Source organism: Acanthopagrus latus, chromosome 19 (genome assembly GCF_904848185.1).
Source record: "Acanthopagrus latus isolate v.2019 chromosome 19, fAcaLat1.1, whole genome shotgun sequence".
Classification (NCBI taxonomy): Eukaryota; Metazoa; Chordata; class Actinopteri; order Spariformes; family Sparidae; genus Acanthopagrus; species Acanthopagrus latus.
The window spans coordinates 10,767,323-10,791,011 of record NC_051057.1 but is presented as its reverse complement, the minus strand read 5'-3'; the positions used below and the strand labels follow the sequence as shown (position 1 = coordinate 10,791,011).

At 41.2% G+C, this 23,689-nt stretch overlaps 1 protein-coding gene across 3 annotated transcripts in view; it reads right to left on the bottom strand.

Moving 5' to 3' along the window:
* zfhx4 (zinc finger homeobox 4) overlaps positions 1-23,689 on the bottom strand; it is a 295,223-nt gene that overhangs the window by 169,458 nt on the left and 102,076 nt on the right. Inside the window, exon 1 of one of the 3 annotated variants that reach the window (XM_037078751.1) lies at positions 1,642-3,030. The exons of the other annotated variants lie outside the window; for them this stretch is intronic. The gene's annotated coding sequence lies outside the window, so the exon portion shown is untranslated. Of the gene's footprint in view, positions 1-1,641; positions 3,031-23,689 lie in introns of those variants that run through there. 3 annotated transcript variants of the gene reach the window in all.

Sequence of the window (23,689 nt, the reverse complement as noted above, 5' to 3'; positions counted from 1 at the left end):
GCATTCACACAACTCTCATAATCTCATAATTTTCAAACCCGTATGTCGACATCAGCATTCTTCAATTACTAATGAGCCTCACAGAACTATAACGTAAGAGACTAATCAAAGTATAGATGATTTCAATACTTCAACTCACCTTCTCTTCCAAGCATTTAAAACAGCATGAACATAGTTTAGTGAAGGATAATCCAAGATTTTAGGCCAGGACAGAATATTTTAGGTCAGAGTTTTAAATAGACAATTGTCACCATAGATCTGTACTGTAAGAAAATAAGGCTCTCTTTGCAAAGGCTTCCACTGAGTATTTTTTTCATTATCGATTAACTGATTGTTTTTCACGATCAATTGATTGATCGAAGCAACAAAATGTGAATTGTGAAAAATGCTCTTGACACTTGCCCAGAACCCAACGTGACATCTCTAAACTGTTTTGCTTGTTCAGCCAGCAGTCAAAAACACCAAAAACTCACCAATTGCTATCACGAATATTAAAGAAGAGTCACAAGTCCGTACATTAAAGAAGCTGGAACCAGGAAATGTTTGACATTTTTTCTTCAGACATGACTCACATGATTTATTGATCAGAACAATTAATTTCCAAGTCAATTAATTGACTAATTATTGCAGATCTACTCTTTCAACTTTTCCCAGATTTCTGAAAAAGTCACATAATCTATTTTACTTCTGAATTTACAAACTGTATAGTACGTACACAGAGAATACCAGTTCCTAACTTTTACAGCAAAGGATCTTTGGCGACTGGAGAAGAATATATAATTCAGGGCCATATTAATATAGAAATATATAAACTATATGTAAGTGAACCAGCATGTTAGTGCAAAGCCAAATAGTTAGTCTCAGAAATTTGAACAAATAACTATATAATTGTTATCATTTTGCTTCCCCTGATGTCCAAACGTTCGGTCTACTGGGACCTAACGGGGATATGTTAGAAACAGGGGAGCTCACAGATGAAAAGGAAAACTCAACTGCATCTTGTCATTTATTTAGTCACCAAAAAAAGAAAAAAAAGAAAAAAACACACACATAAGCACTAAACTGCACCACATCACCCCAGACATAACTCTGTGCATGCATCTTAGTGATAACAGTAATCTCTGATTTGCATTACAGGCTAAATAAGGGCAGATTTCATGGGTCAATGAATTTGCTGTTCGAGAAAAATAAATGTATGTCTCTGCAAAGCAACATGGGATTTTAATTTTGGTGCAAACATAGATGGAGGGAGAGAAACCAAGGGAGAAATAGAGCCTTTGTATATAAAAAAACTGACACACGTACACAGACACACACACACACATGCACCTACACCTCGCCCAGGTCCCCGAAGCTAATTAAAGGGAAGGCAGGCGAGCAGAGATGTGATAACTCTGAGAATCATGTAGAATAGTTGTAATGGGTGACCTTTTTTTCTCTCCCCATGCGGCGGGCAGAAATCTCATTTGAGAGTGAGCCATTCCAATTTGCTGCGGCGAGGCAGGTGTCAAAGTCTCAAGCAGGCAGAAAAACATCCCTCGGTGCCTTCTCCTTTGTTTGAGATCATGTGATGCCCCTGTGTGAAAATGCAAAGAGCTACAAAGTCGACTGAAGCTGGGCTTGTATTCTATTTTAACGTACCTCTCTCTCATTCTTCTTCTCTACTGCTGCACCCCGACTTAATGTGGAGAAACAAAGAGTGTTTTCTGTCTCCGTGTTTTGTGTACAGAAAGGATTATGTTAGTGATCAGAGCAAACATGAGAATTATAAACACAGTCCATCTTCATTAGGCTGCAGGCCAGATATTACTGGGCTGGACAGCCTGGAATGTTTGGTCGTCCATTTAGCCAAGGGCAGGAGCAGGAGGGCTGCTGTGCAGGGCTCCAACTCCCTTTGATCCTCTGCAAGTGTGTGTGTGTGTGTGTGTGTGTGCAATGCAATTTCACAACCCAAGTACACCAGCTGGTCCACGTTAAAGTTCCAAGGTAACCATGGCGCCCCACGGCTGGTGGAGAGTGTGTATGTGTGTGTGTGTGTGTGTGTGTGTGTGTGTGCGCTTGTGATAACATGTGGTATACGTTTGGATGCGCTCCTCCACCCTTTCCCCCCCTTTGGCTTTGACTTTTAAGGAGTTTCGACACTGAGCTTTTGCCTCTATCAGGTAAACAGGATACGGGTCACTGATAAAACAATATATACACATACACAGCCTACCACCATGGGAGGATATATGTGTATTCCCCCCTAACCACCAAATACCTGGGGTTGGGTCACCTAAAATAGTTTCCTGTGTATCGCTTTCAATTGAGATTTTTAGTATCACATGGTGTAAATAGTGTTTGAGCAGCTCTGCCAAGACGTATCTCCAGGGGAAACAGTGCTACACTGAATATATACAAGACTGCAGTTAAGTGCCATTAATACAGAGAAGAGTCATGCTTAATCAGTTAACATGATTTTATTTGTGAACCATGTAACGTGAGGAAGCCAAGTTTGCCTGACAGTAGATCTTGTTTTTTTATGCATTTTGGCTGCATCGCAATTGGACACATAAATATTTGAGTTATTAGTGGAATTGCGTACGACACGAAAGAAACTACAGCCAGTACAATGACTAGTGTTCCACTACTCTCAAGAATATGACAACATCCTGAATCTGATATGGGTCAAGTCTGTCCTCCTTATAAAATACCATATGTGCCAAAAAAAACAACTCATCACAATACTTATTTATGTTTGTAGTTAGGCGGTGACCTGTGGAAACTATTACTGCTGTAGAGGAGGAAGTGAGAAGAAGTAGTACACAGAGCAGCAACTCCATACTTGGAGGGGGGACAGGGATTGTGGATGCATTAAAGTACGGGACTTTCAATCAGGAGAGCACTATGAAACCACAAGTCAACAGTGAAGACTTTTTGTCCTAAACCTAACTGGTTATCTGGCTGAATCCAAACAAAGTATTTTTCTTGCCAAGATCAAGATCATTTTGGCGGACTAACAAACAAACTATTCAGTCACTTAGGCATGTGGATGTGTCATACGGGTAATTAAACTGTATTTATATTCTGAATTTGGCCTCATTCTGTGTGTAGCATTTTCTGATTAAGACCTGGTATATGCAGATATTATTCTGTGGATATTTACACAGCAGTTTCTGAATGCGTGTCTCAATTGCAGTCTTTACCACAGTTTGCGATTCACCGCCTCTTGCATGTTTACAGTTTCTGGTCGGATGAAGAAGCAAACCTTCTTGGAGAAATCCTAAAAGACTTGGATATCAACAGATTTTGGACATGTGCAAATATGGTAGTGCAAACCTTTTCAAAAAGGTGGTGGCGAAATGAAAGCGGAAGGCTGTGTTCATTAATTGAAGAGTGTTCATTTTCACTAGCCATCCAAACAGCCTCGTATGAAAACTGTCTTTCTCAGAATAACAGCAAAAATCTGAATCATTTCTCCTCTGTTCTTAAAGGAAAACATTTTAAGAAACGTCAGGCAGAGCCACAGAGGAGGGATCCCTCTCCCAGGATGGACAGACATGTAAATGTAGTCAGTATTTGTCAAGTTGTGTTATGACAAAACAAGCATACTGTCGGAATAAAGAGATGAAGATAGACAGAGAGCCTGCTGAGTGTTAAGTCCTACAAACTTGAACATCTGGTGATTGAAATACTTGACTGTTATCTTGTATTTATATTTACTTTGTGCTAGGGTTCTTTGCTTCCTGACTAAACACATGTATAATTCCATAAAGGCACATGACTGAGGCCTCATCCACCATACATTATGTTTCATAAACCCATGTAAAATAGTGCCATTATCCACACATCCCATGGTTCATTACCATATGCATATATTTACCTGCAACGAAAAATAAATCACATTACGAAGTACATTACATTTTTGATTGTCGGTAAGACGTGGACCACAACTGCGGTGGTAATAATGTGGCTGGACCAGGACATATTGATTCATATTCATCTGAGAAAGGCTAATAATCTAAAGAAAGACCCATATACATACACACATTGAGCCATAGAAAATCAAAATCCTTTATGTCTTTGAAAATAGCTCACAATAATGCAGCAATGTTTGGTCCTCCTCGCAATTACATTCCTTTCTCCCTCCGTCTTTCACTCTCTATTTCTATATATGTGATTCGTGTGGCTGTAGAGCTACCATGATGATTCAGACGGGAACAATTGTAGAAGATTGGATAGGAGAAGGCACCAAACAATTCTTATAAGTTCGCAAAAGTCCACCCTGCGACTGATGACAGTCTCTGTGTACATCTGATTACCAGCTCTCAGACTCGACCAGGGGGTCGTGAGCTCAGGAGGCGTTCAAATGCACGGTTCAGGTAAGATTTGTGGTCCAACTGCAAAACAGGTAGACAACCACAACCTCGGAGTAACGCGCTGCAAACAGCAGAACCAATCCTCTAATTTTCTAGAAAACTACGGACGATTTCAAGGAGAATGTGTTATATAAATGAGGCTGAAAAAAAGCTGGATACTTTCATGTTTGCTAACCCCGTGCATCGTTAATATTTTGTTTTTAATAAAACATCAGGTGTGTTTTACAGGCATACATCAGTTGTTTGTTGCACTTGTCGGATGCAAGCCTCAAAGAACTACTACTGCCTCATTAGTCCTGAAAAGTACAGTGTGTACATGCAAGAATACTGAGCTAAATCTGTCTTTTCATGCATTGTGTTGCCTCCTCAGGTACACCACTGCAGTTGTGACTGAATATAAAACCCTTGTGGTCTACCCAAAGGACGCCACTTTCAAAGCACAGCGAGCGCAAACATGCAATACCCCTCAATCCCTGCTTCTACTGTGACTTTCTACTTCTTTTAGTAAACAGCCACAAGCTTCTGCCTCCTCAATGGCCACAAGCTTCCTACAATGATGAAAGACCTTTTTAGGATTCCTACATTTCGACTTTTAATTGCACATGCTGCACCTTTACCAGCTTTTAAAATTGTTTTGTTAATATGAAAAACGGTAAAATCCCAACCGTCGGAGCAGTTCTGACGCTTTGAGATCAACACGCTCCCGTCACCGGCAGAGAAATGCTGCAAAAATTTTAACTTAACACCTCGCTGACATCGATGAAGATGTTTAATCTTTCCTTGAAATGAAAAATCATCCTGCTATCAAGCTGTCTACTGCGGAGAGAAAAATCTAATGAAAATATAGTGCTACATATTGATAATGATATTCTGTATCTTTCTATCCTCACCTAATCAGAGGTGGAATATGGCGCAGAGTCTCCTCTCTCTCCCGCCGTGACAGCCACAATTCATCACAGCTTTAATTTAGTCTGTTACTGGGGTGTCGATAGGACGAACACTGCCTGGCGACCCTCTCTCGCACACACTCCAGCACATCCACACACGTACAAATGCAAGCGTGTTCGCACACATCCGCGCGCAACATGGCCACTCTTGTGACCCTTATGGGGAACCGTCCATCCCCGGCAGCCCATCTTTGTTACAAACACGTACACACACACACACACACACACACACACTGAGGCACACCTCCTCCCATCGTCCAGGGGAGCTATCTGTTGTGTGGTTGGCTGTGGCCCCTAGCTCAAGGCCCTTCTCCCTGGATGTATCATCAGTCATTTAAAGCAATTAAGCACTTCTCAATGAGAATAGCCCGCTCTTCCTTGAGCAAGACGGAGAGGAGCGATTCACAAAGCCATTTTCTACCAAATCCTATTAAAGGTGGGGAAGGGAGGGGGGGAAAAAACGAGGTTGAAGACTTAAAATGGAGGGCTTTTATTTAAGGACTATGAGGTATTACAGGCCAGATTACTCTTGGCTTATGTTCCTAGTCTGGGAAATTACATTCCCACTTTTTTTTTTTGGAGCGCCCAGGCTTTGGAGTCGGAGATGAGAATCACCTTAAGTCTCTCTTGTTTTTCACTTCTCCAGTTCAATGGGTTGTACTTGTTCTTGTTGTTGTGTTTTGCGAGAAAGATTTCTGTTTTCCACGTTTATTGTCACCTACTGAGCTTTTAGATACCTCTTGGGGTTTGTTTTTAGGTCCGGGGATTTATGTCAATTCTATCCGGTTCTTTCAAGGGAAATTACTTTTTCATTCCAAGATCTAGTCTTAATTATTGATAGCAAGGTAAAGACATGAGCACAAATTTTCAGAGGATGAAAAGTTTCGTGCTTCAATCTCAACAGGGTTTAAAATCACACACCATATAAACACAGCTGTGAGTCATCATATAAATACAAGCACTAACAGGAAATCTATCTTTTTGGGATCATGCTTTTCATTCTCCTGCTCAATTTCACAATTCCTTTGTTTCATAATGGAAGTCCGGATTTAAACTTTACTATGATCTTTTTAAGCAAGTGGTTTTAGTTATCCTTAAGCATACGCAAATCATGAGTCATGACCCCAATGTTTTCCCATTACCCGCATCTAGTGATGTTAGCTGACATGTGGTAAACATGCCTAATCATGCTCCATTAGCAGATTAAGTAGGAATAAAAGACTGAATGTTTAATTACTTTTGAAGATGCAATGTGTTCAATGAGCAGCCTGTCCGCTACACTATTTGAAATAGTTGTATTTTCACTTCAGGGTTCTTAAAAGCCACAAGAAGAGCAAGCAAACACATAGTTTAATGCATCTGATCCACTTGGTGGGGAAAAAAAACACGACAAAAACAGTCAAAATTCAGTCAAAACTGAAAGTGATGGCTTGTCCTCGCCTGGTCAGTGCACATCTGGACAGGAGAGACACAGGCACTTGGCGGAAACATCAGCGCAGTCCTCTATTGTAAAAAGAACTTTAGTGTGTTGGAAATTGCATGACATGGTTATTGAACTGTTGGAGGACACGAAGGTCAATAGAATGGTAGGAAAACACACCAGTGTGAGTAAGATGTTTCTCTCTCTGCTCAGTCCATGTGGCTGTGTGATTTACACGCTGAGCAACTGTTGAAGTGGTTTCTCAGGTGGCTTGTGGATTCATTTAGTTTATTTCAATTTAGTTTAGCAAATGGGGAAACTCCTTCATCACAGCAGCCAAAGAATAGCAATTAAAAAATAAAAAAATGAAATAAAAAGGTAAGAAAATATAGACTTGTATACATTGTATACACATAATGTAATATATACATAATGTTTTTCATTAGACTTGTTCTACAGACATACCAAGTAAGCACCAAGTTTTGTTTAGTTTTTTCTGTAGCCAGATGAATTGTTCTTTGTATTGACTGAAGGTATATTAGTGGCTTGTTAAGGGCACGTTTTATATGTTAAATATGTGCAATGATAAACAAATGCGAGTATGAATGCAAACTTTTAAACATCAAAGAAATGTTTCTTTTCCATCCTTGACTTGTACTTTGCATCCCAGCCAGTAATAAGCTTTCCTTGGTTTATGTAACTGTAAAAGTTCATTCTTAATTAATTAAGAATACCTTTGGAATGTGTCAAAAAATTAGTCTCGTATGTGTTGATGTTTAAAGAGTAAAAGATGTACACCCACCCCCCTCAGCCACTGAACAACCAAAGCTCCTGTGTTTTTACTCAGGGCACATTTACTGTTGGACTTGCAGCCAAGACAGCCTGTCTTCACCTTGATAAAAGAACAGAAAATATTCACAACATTGAAAAAGTTTGCATGTAGGTATGCAAGTCACAGTGTGTGTGAGACCGCTGATGTATATGAATACAGGCATGTGTGTGTGCAAATTCTGCATGTATGCACGGTGTGCTTACCTTTGCCAAACTGTAAAAGAGGTTTGAGGTTTATTTTTGTTATGTGAAAGCAAGGCTCAGTACTGCTGAAACAGACATCTGCAAAGAATAGACCTACTCATTTGGCGTTAATCAAAACAGCCTGACTTTATTCATGTAGCTGCAGTGATCTGCAAGCCTCTGGCAAGAGCCGAGAGAAAGAAAACACAGATGTGTGCACGTTACACAGACACACACACATTTAAATAAAAGGTCAAATAGCTTTATCAATAACTGTAGAAAATGTGTTTTGTGAGGAGAAGGAGCAGCTGATCTGACAGTGGCCACCGCCCTGATGAATAACCGCCAGGACAATCAATAGGAAAGAGGAGTTGAGGTGGAGTGGGGGAACGTTTTGTCATCCAACGGTACACTCCAATATCTAAGCTCATCCATCAAAGGCAGCAATGGCACTCCGTCCTCCGCTTTAATTGAAAGCACACTGAAACAAGTTATTTACATGACGGGATGGATTTGAGCGGGTGCACGTCAGCTGGCAGCTTTGCTGTTGTGCGCTTGCTAAATGTTTGTTTCATGAGCTGACGCTCGACTGTCTCTGAACAGGGCTGACTGTCAGCTAACGGTGGAAATGTAGACAAATAGTTTTGTATCAAGTCTAACACAAAGGAGGGCAAGGAACAGAAAAGGGGGTATTTTTAAATATGTTTGTGTTTACATCTTCTAAGTGTGCATCTTTGACAGTCAAAAAGCTGCCATCAAAACAGCAATGTTCACTATCCTGTCAAATAGATCATCATAAAATAGCAAGATGTATAAAAAAAAAAGAGCATAATTTAAAACCCAAAAAAGCTCCTCATTGCTTAACTTTGTGTAAGAAATAAAACAACAAACCACAGTCTTGTGGTTTAAAGGCAACCAGGCATTTTTTTTATTGTTCGTTTTTAAATATGTCCTTTGGCAGCATACAGGGATTGAACTGAGCCCGGCTGCCTTTGGTACTAAAGATGCTATAGGGTTTAATTTAATTTGAATTCACATATGGTTTAAAGGACCCCTGCTGGGAATCTACTTTTGACTTTCAATGAGTTTTGGCTTTGTGCTTCTTTGCTGCATTCAGCTTTGAGTGTGAGCTCTATAGCTGTTACATTTTGGGCACTTTTGTATGATCTTTTCAGTGCCGTATGAATTCGTGTAGACTGTTATTTTCATATCACACATATCATATCAAGTCTAAGTAGCAATATGGAGACTGGAAAGTCTAGTGTTTCTCTAGACGGTTTGTTCTCAGTACTTGCACAATCAATACCTCACAGCTGATTTCTTCTCCTTTCGGTCCATTCCATGAAGTGAGTATCAGATGTTTTTGGTGGTTGCCTCAAGTGAAAAAAAAAGGGAAAAAAAACACCTCACCTTACAATCGCCAGTCGCTACTAGAGCTGCAATGACTAGATCAGTCCATCGAAAGAAAATAATCACCAAATACACTGATAATGGATTCATCGTCTCAGACACATTTCAAGCAAAATGTCAGTCCAGGGTTCTTAAATGTAAGGAGCTGCTACTTTATTTTGTCATTGTCAGTAAATGAAGACTCATGTTTTCAGCTGCATTTCTGCTGAATTTCTTTTAATCTTATAGACTAACCTATTGATCGAATTATCATAAAAATAATCAGCAAATTATTAAACAACAAAAATGATTGTTAGTTACAGCCCTGTTTGCTACTACTTCTTATCTCAAACAACAGCCAACTTGATTGGATCGAAAAAATATGAGTGGGGTTAAGTGATTAAATAAGTCAAAAATTCCCTACATGTCACCTTGAGTATGTAAGGCAGATAAGAAAGCCATCGTATTCCCACAATCACCTCATGACCATCCATTTCAAATGTTGCAGAAGGTCTTAAAAGAGCGTGTGATGCGCTGCTCTGTATCATGTTTGCCCTGGGTGACCCAGTCTGAACTCCAGATGCTACTGTGTGTCACCATGTCACAACCCGAGCCAAAAAGGCCAGGGGGAGGAGAGCCTGTCTGCCTGGGAGCCAGCGAACATCTGTCGAGCATATTCACATGTGTAGCAGACATACAGTGAGACTCTTCAGACCACACTGACTCCACACTGCAGCGCGGGATCCAGCACCATAGAGACCGAAAATGTTGGAACCAAAACAGGGACTGTTTTTAGAGTTTCAGCAGACACAGCCAAGGCCAGAGGGGCTAAGCCAACACTTATTCACACAATGAGAAACCCAATTTCCCCCCAAAAGGCTAAATTGATTTTTACTTTAATCTTGGTGCCATAAATATGATCTGCCAACTGGTTTATATACAATATTCAAGCAAATGACTTGTTCTTACCATTTAGTGCTGTGAACATGTTCAATTGGCCCTGGCCCTGGCACATTACCCATAGCCCTATTATGAGAAAGTGCCGATTGGGATAGCTTACAGTGAGGCCAGGCTTGCCTATTAGCAGGGGGTCCAGGGGGAAAAAGTCATATTTTGACTTTTTCTTTTCTTTTCCTTTTGTGCTTCCAAACCAATAAAATAAAGCACGGGTTGAAATATTCCACAGCGCTGGCTCTTTGGAACCTAGAATTTATAGATAAAACAGATGCTTCTGGCAAATGTAAAGGGTGAAATTTACATCCACTTTATTCCAAAATGTTCTAAATACTCTTTCCGGTTATTGTCTGTATTCAGGCTGGGCCCCGGACGACAGAGGAGGGACTGGGAATGTACTGGAAAACCACAGTGAGGCGGGCCAGCCAAGTTAAACAGGGAGTTCAAGGCTAAATCAATGCATATTTCCCTTTTAGTGGTGATGACGCTGGCCAAATGCACACTCTTGCCTCTACGCAGGATCTCAGCCTACATTAAATAGTGATTGGAGGAGTCTTTTCTATTAGTGGGTATGAATTTCGCAAAAGATCATTTGCCTACTTTGCTCTCCCACAAAATTCATATGGTTGAGTTTCTTCTGCCTGCCCGAATTCATTGTCAAACTTATTAGCAGGGTATGGCTCCGAGCCACTGTTTGTCTAAGGCTGCTGCACTCGAAGGCCTTTGCAGACTACATGAGGAAACCTTGGCCAGCTCTTCTAAATATGTTTTCGCTGAAGTGTCCAGATATATTTTCTCCACGGTCAGAGCTCTGAGGCAGCCTTGGCTCACTCTGGCTCTGTACATGTGTTAATGCTGAAGAGGTTCAGTTATTTTAGCAGCACATTTGATAGTATGTTGACATATGTGATATTCTGGCCAAACCCTGCGTCACCGCGGGCCAATGTGTATTGTTCTGGTTTGAGTTGCCTCTGGGGTTCACAGTGTGTTTGAACATGCTGTCCAATCGGTATTGCATTGTGTTTTAATGTGACAGCCGTTGTCTGTACGTATTCATCCTAAAACTACTGGTTGGATATATGAGAGCAGTCACTTGATTAGAAAAATTGGTTTTATGGGAGAAATGGTTATTTACATGAAGAAAATGAACATGGCTGATTAAGGGAGGGATTCAGACAGTTGAAAAACGAGGACCAATGTTTGGGAGGTTATTTGCCCTCATCATTGAAACACATCTGCCTGGCCCTCAGGGTTTGTGGGGTAAATGAGCCTTGACGATTATTTTCATAAAAAGCAATAAAGACCAGTAATTATAAAAATGCCAATAAGAATTCATCTCTCAAAAATCTATAAAGCTATTAAGTCTGTAATTAAAAAGATGAGCGGCTAAGTCTGAGAAAATTGCATTTTCCTGCACAAGCGACTGTGAAGCCTCGTCTCATGTTTGTTTTGCAAATTCTTCAACAAAAACATTAACTTTGAAATATTAATCCGATCTACGGTATTGATAGGAATCTCCCATTAAAAGGCAGGGGCCAGTACTCCATACACATACGCTTCATTAGCTACACCTCGGCTGCAGATCCAAAGGGTCATTAAGCCTCCATCTTGACAATTACACACACACACACGCATAAACCCACACGCAGTAAAGCAGACAAAGTGGCCACTGTACGTTCCAACCTGCTAAAATGTGTAAAAGAAGCCATTTGACATTAGAAATGCTCTGCTTAATGGGCAACGAGTTATTAGCACTGAGTAACATTTTAAATCTTTCTGACTGCAAAGAAATTTCTTGTTTATTCAAATACGTACACACATTAGATGCCCGAGTTCCGGCAATATGTATTTTGCTTCAAAAACGCTAAATAAATATGTTGAAAACATATATATCATCATAACGACAGCTCTCAGGCTGTCTGAAGGTGTATTTTTCAGTTTTGTTGAGATGCTGCATTTGTAACTGAAGAACGTCTTGGCATCACAACACCTGAAGCCTCACTGTTTCATTGTTTCAGGGACTACTGATATGAACGGCGTGTTTCAGTGAAACAATTATGATATTAGCAGCAAAGAGTAGCCAATTGATCGATTATCTCGCTTCTTAAATGTAATCACTTGCTACTTTTCTTTGTCATTCATTATACTTAACGAATCTTTATGCTTTGGACTGTTAGTTAAACACAAGAATCAATTTGAAGGTGTCACTTCAGGCTCTGGGAACGTGTGATGAGCATTCTTCCCATTTTTTTGACATTGTATAGAATAATGAAATAATTGTGAAGATAATCAACAGATCAATTGCAGCCTGACTGTCAATGTAACAAACAATGAACCAGATCTCATAATGAATTTGTTTTACCAGAGTAACAAGAAATCGTACAAGGCCAGAGTTGAATTATGAATGTTTTCTCTCTTCTCTCCAAGACTCTGAAGCATCACGATGTTCACCTCTCATCTCGGCGCGCTGCACAATGTCTTGTTTGCGCAGAGTGTGTGTTTGTGTCTATGTACATCTCACTCTCATCCTAATGTTTTGATCTGGTGTGTGTGTGTTCACAGTGGACATTAGGCCATCTCTCAAACCAGTAATGGGCTTTGATTCCCCAGGGTTGCAGTGAGATGGCCACTTCTTACATTAGCCAGTCAGGTATGACAGCGCCACGGCTTGCTTTCCCCTCGGCCAGCCTGGATAAATAATAAATGAAAGTGGTATTTCAGTCCTCCAAATCATCCGCAGGGTCAAGACTCCCTTCTCGCAGTGAACTTTGTAAGATGCGCCGAAGCGCAGCGAGATGCTAAAGGTTAGCGTCTCGGACAAGACAATCGTGCATTCGGCCTGCAAGCACAAGTAGTTTATAAACATCCAACACAATATCCACCCCCTAGCTGTTGGTGGGGAGCTTCTTTTCCTGCTCCCAGTCTCTACCCTCTTGTGGGGGAATGGGGAGACGCACGAAGAGGAAAAGTTAGCATTCTCACAGAGCATACATCTGCTGCTAAGCTGGCATTTTCTATTGATTTTTCCCGAAGCCTGTGATTTTGAAAGCTTGTAACAGAAGATGAGGTAAATATCATTTTATTTGCTCAAATGGTTTCAGATTGGATTGGATTGAGATGAAAATGGTGGAGACAAGCAAATCTAGATGCGAAAGCAACAATTTCACATAATTGTCTTCAGACTTGGTGCCAGAATATATTACCATTGTTCAAAAAACTGTCAAGCGAAAGAGCTAGAAATGGACTGGAGTAAGCGAAGGCACTTATTCCCCTAGACTTTGACATGTTTTACTCTCTGCTGACAGTCCTCCACTGTGATGCGGTTGCATTTATCCTTTTGAGAAGAGCTCTCTTACTTCAGCTCAAAGTATCAGTTACTCCGATGCAAATTACATCCTTGACACTCACAAAGACTATGTCGGTCCTGAGCTGTAGCGGACTCCGCAGACGAAATGTCAATACAAGTTCAGATGTCAGATTAGCATTGGATCAGTTTACATCTGGAAGGAGTAAAACTGAAAAAAAAAAACACCCAGAGCCTAAATCACAGACAAACAGAGCAGTTCTCATCTGTATTGAAATGTATTCTTGATAAAGCAAATTATTGATTGATCCTTGTTGTTCCTTATCTAAGCAAAACTGACTTCAAAGTGGCGATTTCACAAATCTCCCTGTGTGCAAGGAAGTTGCAGAGCCGAGTTAATAACCCCTGTTCATAACAGCCCAGACAGCCATTCAGGTTCATTTTTCTATTTACCCTGGAAGGTGAAGTTAACCTTCTTCAGCTCATTGTAGCCAGAGGAGAATGGCAGAGATTAGTGTATTGGTCATGGTGATGTGACTGTGCATAAAGTGCACGACAAGGCCCGACTGCACGGACAAATACAGCTATTCCTTACAAAGCTGTTGCAATTGGACTCAAGTCTCGCTCTTTATTTGTCTTAGTGGATTGTAAAAAAGTGTATGTATTATATGCTGTTTATTGTTTAAACCTTGTAGTTTTGCAGGTCTGTACTTCACTACATACCCTTTGTCTAATAAAGGAAATTGATAACTTCTGCTTTCTTTCAGCCTGTTGGCATACTGCCCAACAGCAGTGCTCGTCTGTTTCCTTTGTCTGTCTTCAACCATTCTTCCATCCATCCATCCTTTCATTCATCCGTCCATCAATCAAGTGGGCTACTTAAGCCACAAACTCATCAGAACAAAGCAATCAGCCTCGTCCGTCAGTCTCTCAGCCTCCCCTTTTCATTAGAGGCACATACAAGTCATAGTGCATGCTGTGTGTGTGTGTGTGTGTGTGTGTGTGTGTGTGTGTGTGTGTGTGTGTGTGTCTGTGTGTGTGTATGTGCAGTGTGAGTGCTTATTAGCCGAGGTCAGCTAATTATTTGGCCAGGCTAATGAAGGTCAGTGTGCTTGTCTGTCTCCATGCTGACGGCCTGTACCTGATTGAGATAAGTACTCCTCTTCAACCTTGCTGTCATCTGTCATCTTGATTAAGGGACAGTATAGAATTAACTGCACACCTTTCTTTCACTTGTCCCATACCTAACCACATATATTCACTATTACTGTGTTTTCTTTAGCATTCAATACCACAAACTCTGCCCGGTATAAACAGATAAAAGCGCACAATGTCATACAGTTAACAGCCTATACCTGTACATGCACCACGTTGATATTCATATATAATTCACATTAGACTCGAAATGCTGTAAATATTCTCCTTTCATGCAGACACCGGGTGGGATTCACAGTTCGATGTTGTCACTGTCTTGTCAATCATGAAATGAAGTACATTGTCATCTACATTCAATGGGGAGATTTCAAACGCACGATCTGTAATTATCTATAATGAAAAAGAACTCTGACGCCAGAAGTGTTGTTCATATATATCCAGCCTTGTCACAATTGGAAATGTGTGCAGAGAATGGTGTCATTATCATGATGGATGGGCCAAACCAAATTAGGCAGATTTGATAATAACAGTTAAATTACATATCCACTTACCTGGATGCTTAATGAACTGAAAGCGACATTGTCTATTATTCTTGGATCATGCATGATTAGCACTCTGTGTGAATACGTCGAGGCCGCCTTAGCTGTCGCTCACTCCAAATCAAACGCAGGACCCTCCTATTGTGTGTGTGAGTGCTGGCTTATTGTAACAGAAACAGAGGGGATCTTGACTTTTGTCAGTGCCAGCCATTTAGAAAAGGACAATTACAGCTGAAAAGTTTGATTCCAAGACAGACAGTGTCCATCATGAAGATGAAAAAGGACAACCTGTTTCTTATAGAGTGATCGTGTAATGTCCATTAATTGACCGATCCAAGCAAACCTGTCAGACATTTGCTGGTCCACATTTCTTAAAATGGAAGAGTTTGCTGCTTTTCTTTTCATTTATGGTTCATTTAGGTAAATGAAGAGTCTTTGGGTTTTGGACTGAAGCAATCAATTGGGTAACTGTGACGAACATCTTTCACATTTTTTCTGACATTTTTCGAACTAAAAAAATAACTGATTAATAGGGAAAATCATCAGCAGATTAATTAGATTACTTCCAGCCTTAGATGAACATGCACATACCTTGTATAACTTTGCATATCATGTCACCTGAGCTCTTTTAAATATTATTATATTTTTTAAGAGTGGTTTTGCTGCGAGAACAAAGCCATACAATTTCTAATTTAGAGGGTCAGTTACAAAATTCTCTGCTTTCCCAGTAAGGAATTGCTCCAAAAATGTCTCCTCCATCAGTCCTAGTCCCTCTCCGGCTACCTCTGCAAGCCCCAGTTCCTAGGCCCCAACATCTCTAACAAGCAGCGGATACAGCGCTGGATTACTGTAGGCGTTAAATCAATAGCTGCAGGTCTCCCAGGCACAGCTATAGATTATGAATCAGTGTTGGTGAGCAGAGCGCCATGGTGGCGAAAGGGAGTAAGGAGACAGAGGGAGAAGAGAGAGACAGAGAGGCAGAGTGAAAAACACGGATTGGTTGCAATATAATGACCCACAGAGTTGTCATTTTTATGTTAAAAATACTGGTTTTGACTGACAGTTAAACATTAAAAATCAAAAATCCTTTAGTTTAAAAATGGTTACTTAAAAACGTTTTTTCCAATGAAGTCAAACACTGTGTATTGATCTGTCACTGTCTGTTTCTGTAGGATAGGAAATAACACATTACAATCACATGTACAGAAAATTGGAGTATACAAAAGACAAATCAGGAATTGGATTTTGATCATGGTCAATCAAATTAAACTAAATGATTTAGGCACTGATACCTGCAACTTCATAACATTTACATACTGACCATGTAGCGTGCTCTAAAAATTAACAATAGCAACAATGATTTGTAATAACACAGAAAATTCGGCAATGCAAGCTTTTCAGCAGATCTCAGCCAATATCTATATAACTGATCTATGGCAACAAAGCCCATTAACCTGTGTTGAACCTTCGGTAATCTCTGCAGTGAGCTCCACTGTTTCCAGCCCTCGGTTTAATTCAAGGCCCTCTGAGTCCTGTTTACAGATGGTATCTAAGTGGCTTGATTCAACTGCCAATGAATATTGGCATGTGTCTACACCCCACAGACCCTGCTATTAGGGGTGGAGACCACAGGGTTAGCCGAACACAAACTGAACATGACATCTCCCTCGCCTCTGCAAGTCTGACACACACACACACACGCACAGAGTCGCGTGCAAGCACATTCACACACCTGCAGGTCGCTGGTCAAGCATGTATACTAAGTGAAAAGCAAACCCAGTCTTTCATGCATAACCAAGACTTTAAAGCATCATAGTTAGGGCTCAAAAACTCAAATCATACAAATACATGAGCCATCATGTGAACACATGCAAACAAACACCACACACATATACAACACACACACACACACACACACACACACACACACACACACACACACACACACACACAAGGCACAACCTTGCTATAGGGTGGGATGCTAGACCCATACTGCCCCCTGGCTCGCCTTGCTTCACTCTGTTTGTCGAGCAGCACAGACGCCCGAGGAATAACTTGTCTCCCACCACAGATTCAGGGTCAGATTACCCTGGACCAGCTCCCTAACCTTAACTATTAGAAGGATAAGAAAATATCTGTTCTAGGATCAGTAGCTAGGGGGCTGGAGATGATATTAAGAAGCTGTCAGAGGTGACTGAGTTCAGGGTCAGGCCCTCGGGAGCCATGAGGTGGGAGCAGGGTCGACCCAGGCTACCACGGAGCAGAGCCTGAGATAAAGTGATAGGCAGAGCTCTGTATATAAGCCCCGTATATTTAAAACAAATCACCTATTTAATGCTTTTGGCTTACCCACAGAAAAAAAGGACACAATAGATACCACACAAGTTACCTAAGGTATTAAGTAATTAGATATTTACTAAAAACACATTATCTTAAGCAGGTAATTATACCTCAAGATGTTTTAATAGGTAAGGTAAAATAGTCTCTTGTAATGCAGAGTAATTATAAGCAGAAGTGTTCTCTCTGTGGATAATTGTAGAGCAGACAAGTGTTAACTGTTAGTTGGAGGGTCGGGCAGTCATGAGCCACCAGCTGTGTCTGAATGACTGACTCTTGGAAGTTGCCATTGCTCTTGTATGGAGCTGTCAAGGTCAGCGGACACACACACACACACACACACACATACACACACGCGCGCACACACACACACACACCTTCCCAGATATCCACAAAACACACATGCGCACAAATGCATACGCGCACAGTAGCCGAATGATTAATCTGTCAATCAACGCTCCCAATTCCTGCGGTGAGCCCTCCTCTTCTCCCTGCAAGGTTCCTACGATCAGAAACGAGAGCTTGCAAGATTGGTGTGTATGTGCGCGTGTGTGTTCGTGTCACTTTTTCATCGTGTGTGTTTGATTTGTGCAATCAGAGCCTATTCAAAACATTTTGCACACCATACCACTGTGGCACAGCTGTAATGCAGAACATTAGATCTCGGCATCCAATCTCCTTATTCTACATCTCTGCTATGCGCCGCAGTGAGTTTTCATGGCATGTCCATTTCACTTCATGCTGGTCCGATGGTGGCAGCTGGGGGCGAGCTGGTTGCTGAAAGGGGCCCTGACTGGTGAAGCCATTAGGTATAAATGGAGTCACAAAAGATGCACAAAACACGGTAGGGGATATTGTGGCAGACTTACGCATACTGCCCCAGTGGCTAGACTGGCGCTCGTGCTGTGTTTAGATGGTTTGTCAAAACTCACATGGCAGCGATGTTAGGTGTGTGCACTACATTTGTATGTAACCACAGCTATGACTAATTTCATGCAATTAAAAGTATGAAAACAGGCATATTCATTAACAGACAGACAAAACATAAAATGGGTTTGTTTTTTTATCCATATTATTTAAAAAGAATATACAGTAGCTTACTTAAAATGTGGTTAAACAAGACAAAAAATTAAATTAATACGTTTGGACTTGGACATCATATATATTTATATAAAACTAAAAGTCAACAATGTTGTTGATGGAAATAGTTCACCCTCATAACACTCTATCTCAATCCCATACATATTTGATTTTACTAATACAGTTTGGCTAATGAGATGAAAATTCATTTCAGCATCCCGTTTACTGTATGAAAAATATCAAATTATTGATTTACATAAAATCTAAATGTTTATTTTCTCTTGTTCGTATATGCTTAGTTTGATAATTAACTATCACGGTTCACATTTTTTCCAATCTATATTCTGCCGTTAACTGAGCATAATAATATGCTAAGTCAAAATCATTATACTTGTAGCATTCCGATTTAATGAAGGTTGCACAAGCATATAGGTTTAATTAACTTGTGCTTTTAGATTGTACTTTTCAATTACATTAATTGGTTCTCGCAAATGGATATTTTGACTTATTAACACACACTGCATCTGATATAGTAACAGTCATTTCACTGTGTTGAACTCCCTCTTTCAGTTGTTTATTTTATTAGTTGTATTTGTTTTAATGTTTCAGCACATTAATTCAGAGTTTCAACTTACAGCTGTTCCCTCAGCTACTCCTTTACCATGACTATTACTACTACTTCTACTGCTGCTACAATAGCACCACTAATAACATGAAGAGTGAATTTTCTGATAGCAATCGCACCAATTTAATCTAAAGTTTCAGGTGCAGTCGTAGTGTAATCCATTCTATTCCATTTGACTGTGTTTCTTAGGGTGCTTTAAGAACACGCTGTTCCGTGATCGCTTCTATCGCTACCATCTCCAACTAATCACATCTTCTCACTGTTTCTCATGCTCCCCCATTTACTCCTCCACTTTCGCTTGTTCTCCCCATCACTTAATCTTCTCGACCGCCCGCTGCCTTGCCGGCGCTAATTGCAGACGACCAGTCCAGTCAAGAAGGGGAAAAGTTGGGGGAAAAGAATCAGGGACAAAGCCATTAGTGCTTTATTGGAGGGGCTAAAAGAGTTAGCGTTATTCCACTGGATCCAATCCACGTCAATCACATTGGGAAAATTGGATTCCTGAATAAGGAAATCCCATGAGGGAGGTTAGGCTGTCCATCTGGATCAGCAGAAGATACTTCTTCTACTCTTCCTCTCCTCTCCTCTTCCATCTTTCTTGCCTCTCCACTGAGGCACTGTGCGTGGCGAGGTTCTGTTCTCACTTTAGTGAACCAATAGGGCCATAATAAGTATTGATTAAGCTATTAGCCAACATTACCCAGGCACTGGCAGCGACTGTGTTTAGAATCAGCACCTCAGGAGTCTGTCACACCGTGTCACACACACACACACACACACACACACACACACACACACACACACAGACACACACAGTTTAAAGAAGCTGATTGGGAGTTAGTTAGTTAGTGAGGCGACTAAACTACTATTCTCTTATCCATTTCCCTCCGTCTCCCATTGCCAATCTTTTACCTCTCTATTTCACCCTGTAACTGAACTCCAATCAAGTGAGGACACAGTCCAGAATACATGGTGTTCCAATGAGCTGGGTGCAAGTACAACACACACACGCACACAAGCGAGAGGAATCAGATAAAAGAGGCTTGATTACAAAGGACAAGGTCATAGTGAGGAGTGACAAAGGTTGGAGCCAAGCTATCAGAGTCAAGCATCACGCAAACACCTACAAGCACCTACACACGCTCACGAGCACACAAGCTCACACCGATTCACAGTTAGAAACAAGGGGTAAAAAGAGAGGTGTTTGGGGTGTTTTCGAATGGAGAAACGATACTTGGGATCCAGTCACAATGCTAATAAGTGTGTGTCCATGAGGCGCGAGGCAGACATTTATTGTGCGACCGAGTGATCACTTGACTGTGCAACACTCCACTTCAGAAGCGAAGCAGAGAAACAGAATGGTGGAGAGGACAAGCATTTGAATTAGCTGCCGCCTAAACACAGCACCACCACATGTTTTGAATATCTTTTCTGAGAAAGTAGTCTGATTGAGTGACTTCCAATACATTGTCAGGACAAATTACCTCCACTTAATAAGATCCTTGGTGGAAGTAGAGGACGGCCACTCGGAGAAGGGTAGAGGAAACGACAAGTATTAATTTGGGATTTTTCACAAACTGACACTCTAGTCTCTATCCTCAGGCCCTGGGGCTGTGTCACTTCTCACCCGGTCTCACACAAACACACACACACACACACCCCTCTCAGTGTCTCTCTCTCTCTCTGTCGCTCCCCATCACTCCATCCCTCCCCTCCTCCTTCCTCCTGATCATGGAAGAAATTCTGTGGCGTAGCAATTACCCAAGTCTTTTATCAGTCATTTCAAAGGAGGAAAATTAGAGCAATTGTGTCAGGATGGTCATATGGGCAGAAATTGCACACTTATTGGGTGCACTTACGCCTGTGACTCCGCTCCCTGCACACTGATGGGGCCCATTGTTAGGGAACGGTGCCTTCGAGGCCGCTGATTGGGACTGAGAGCAGATGCAACCCCACCACACCCTCTGCACCCCTCTCACCCCTCCATAGTCTCCCTCCCGCTCCACCTTAACATACCCCCACCCCAAAAAAAAAAAAAAAAAAAAATGTCCATCCCCCACCCCCACCGAGCTTTTGTCTTGATTCTGCAGCCTCCAAATTGAATATAAATTGCAGCAGTGCTTTGGTTTACGCAGGCTATCATCAAAGTTAAGTCTCCTTTGAGAGATAATTCATTTGACCCAACTCCACTTGTCCTGCCTCACCCCGCTCCTCCTCATCATCCACTCCCTGCTCAGCCCCTCACCATCCTCAGCAGTTTGGGATAGTGATGATTTTAGTTTTGAAAACACAACTGATTTGCCTCAAAGTAGATGAGTAAGGTACAATGGTCACAGTTTCTTTCTTACAATGAGGACCCCCTTCAGTACTGAAATGACATATTTTAGGGAGTGAAGACATTTCTAATTTAAATTAAGATCAAGAAGCTGATGTTAAGGAAATGGCAGACATTTTCATGGTTCAGTTAATGATGATGAATTCGTAAATCAGTTCAGAATATCAGCAAGCTGAGATGATGTGACCTTTTTCTGAAAGCCATTCATTAAGCCATTGTTAGATTTGGCAAACCAATCCTGTAGCGAAATGTCACCTGAATCCAGACCTTCAAGCTAAAATCTGCAGTAAATGCTGGTGAAAAGCCTACTAAGTGATCACAGGACACAGGATCCACTGATTCACACAGTAAATGGTGAGCATGCTGAAACACGTCTGCCCCTACCCGACCCCAGACGATGATAGGCCACTCAGCTAACGAGTGAAGCCTGTATCTAATAGTAACACTGTCTGCTCACAGGGATCTTTCCCTAAATGCTAACTAGATTCAGGCAGTGAATCCTAGCAGTAAATGCTAAGTCTATGGCTTAATCGTCGACTCTAGCCCCTTCGCACCGCAGGGAGCTGCCAGGCCTCTCTATTCCCACTCCACTGGCCACACATCTCCACTCAATCTGTCTTAGCATATTGATTTCCCAGCTGTCTCGTTGGTTCCTAACATAATTATGGCTGGCTGTGCTAGGGGCACAGGCGCAGGGCTAATACATTTACACCAGGCCCCATCAGCACAGGCTTATATTCATGTCATTGGGAGAGGCAGGAGATTGGATGCCCCTAAGAGGCAGATCTACTAAGAGAATTTGGGGGGCTTTGCTCTAATGAAAAAGGGAATTAGCTGGCTTGACCTCCGTCACATTGCAAGATCAATAGCGGCATCCGTGAAAATATTCGCTGGGAAATAAAATGAAAGGATGCAAAATGACACATCTGTTAATAAAGATGTGTTTATTTATGCTAACATTTTCACTTTTCCCCTTTATTTAAGATGTGACCAAAGCTTGCTGCTGTGCCTGAGCTCAAAATATGTAATATATAGTTAAAATTAGGTATGTTTCCTTTAATCAAGGAATCTTTCAACTGTAGTCATATCAATAATCTGTCATGTTCCAGTAAATATCTCTGCATCTTTACTCCTATAACCTCAGATGGTTTATTTATTTATTTTCTATTCCACACCCAGGATGAGGCAGGAGAAAGGAGGGAAAAAAAAAAACCTTAAGGAAGCAGAGAGAAAAGAAGGTCACAGTCTATCTGTTTCGCTGTGCCTAATTGTTGTCAGAAGCTGACCTAAAACGCAGAGACAGTATTTTTCAAAGTCAAGGATGAGGTAGAGGAGGGGTGGGCAATTCATCACGCTATCTCCCTTCCTCCTCCGCCCACCGTCCGGGACCAGCGAAGGTCTGCTAGTTATTTAATTCCATGGATCAGGCCCTTAATGGCAAACTCCAGCCCCATAAATTAGACATGCACTCGATTAGGATGTCTGGCCTAAGAAGAAGTCCCAGGTATGATACTGACATGTAAGGTCGTTCAGGCTTTCTCAGATCTACTGCAATTAATGATCATCAGAGAAAAGCTTGGCTGGATAGAGCTGGAGTCTGTCAGCGCCTTACAGGCTTTTGTCATTAACGCAGATACAGAAACAAACTAATCACGCTGTGCTTGAGAAGAAACTTTATTTCATAATATTTAAACAGATTGCAATTGGCTAAAGTGCACTCCATGCGTTCAATCACAGGCGGACACTTGAACAATCAGTGCTACTGTGGCATGAAAAACAGGTAGTCCAATTACCGTTAAGAATTATAACGTTTAGAAATAATAATAAAGGTCTCTTTATGTAATATCTGACACGCAAGCTGTCATTGCAATCAAAGGGACTTTACTTGTGCTTTAAATACCACACTAGTCTGCATGAGAACACAGCGGTGGTGATGACGGTACCTACGCAAGGCACAAGTGTGGCCAGTGAGTTCAGCGTGCAGCCAAATCAAATGTTCTCCACAGAGAGGGTACATTGGGGCTGTGACCAGCATGGTGCTGAACTGGAGAGACCTCTGCTGTGTTCCTTAATGCACATGGTACATATATAACATGTTTAAATGGCTGTAACTGCACTTACTTAGGCAAAATGACTGTGTTGTATTTATGGTTTATTATTGTGGACCCCATTTACCTTTACACCATAGCAACAACTAGTCTTTCAGGGTTTTTCTATAGAAGCTGTACCCGA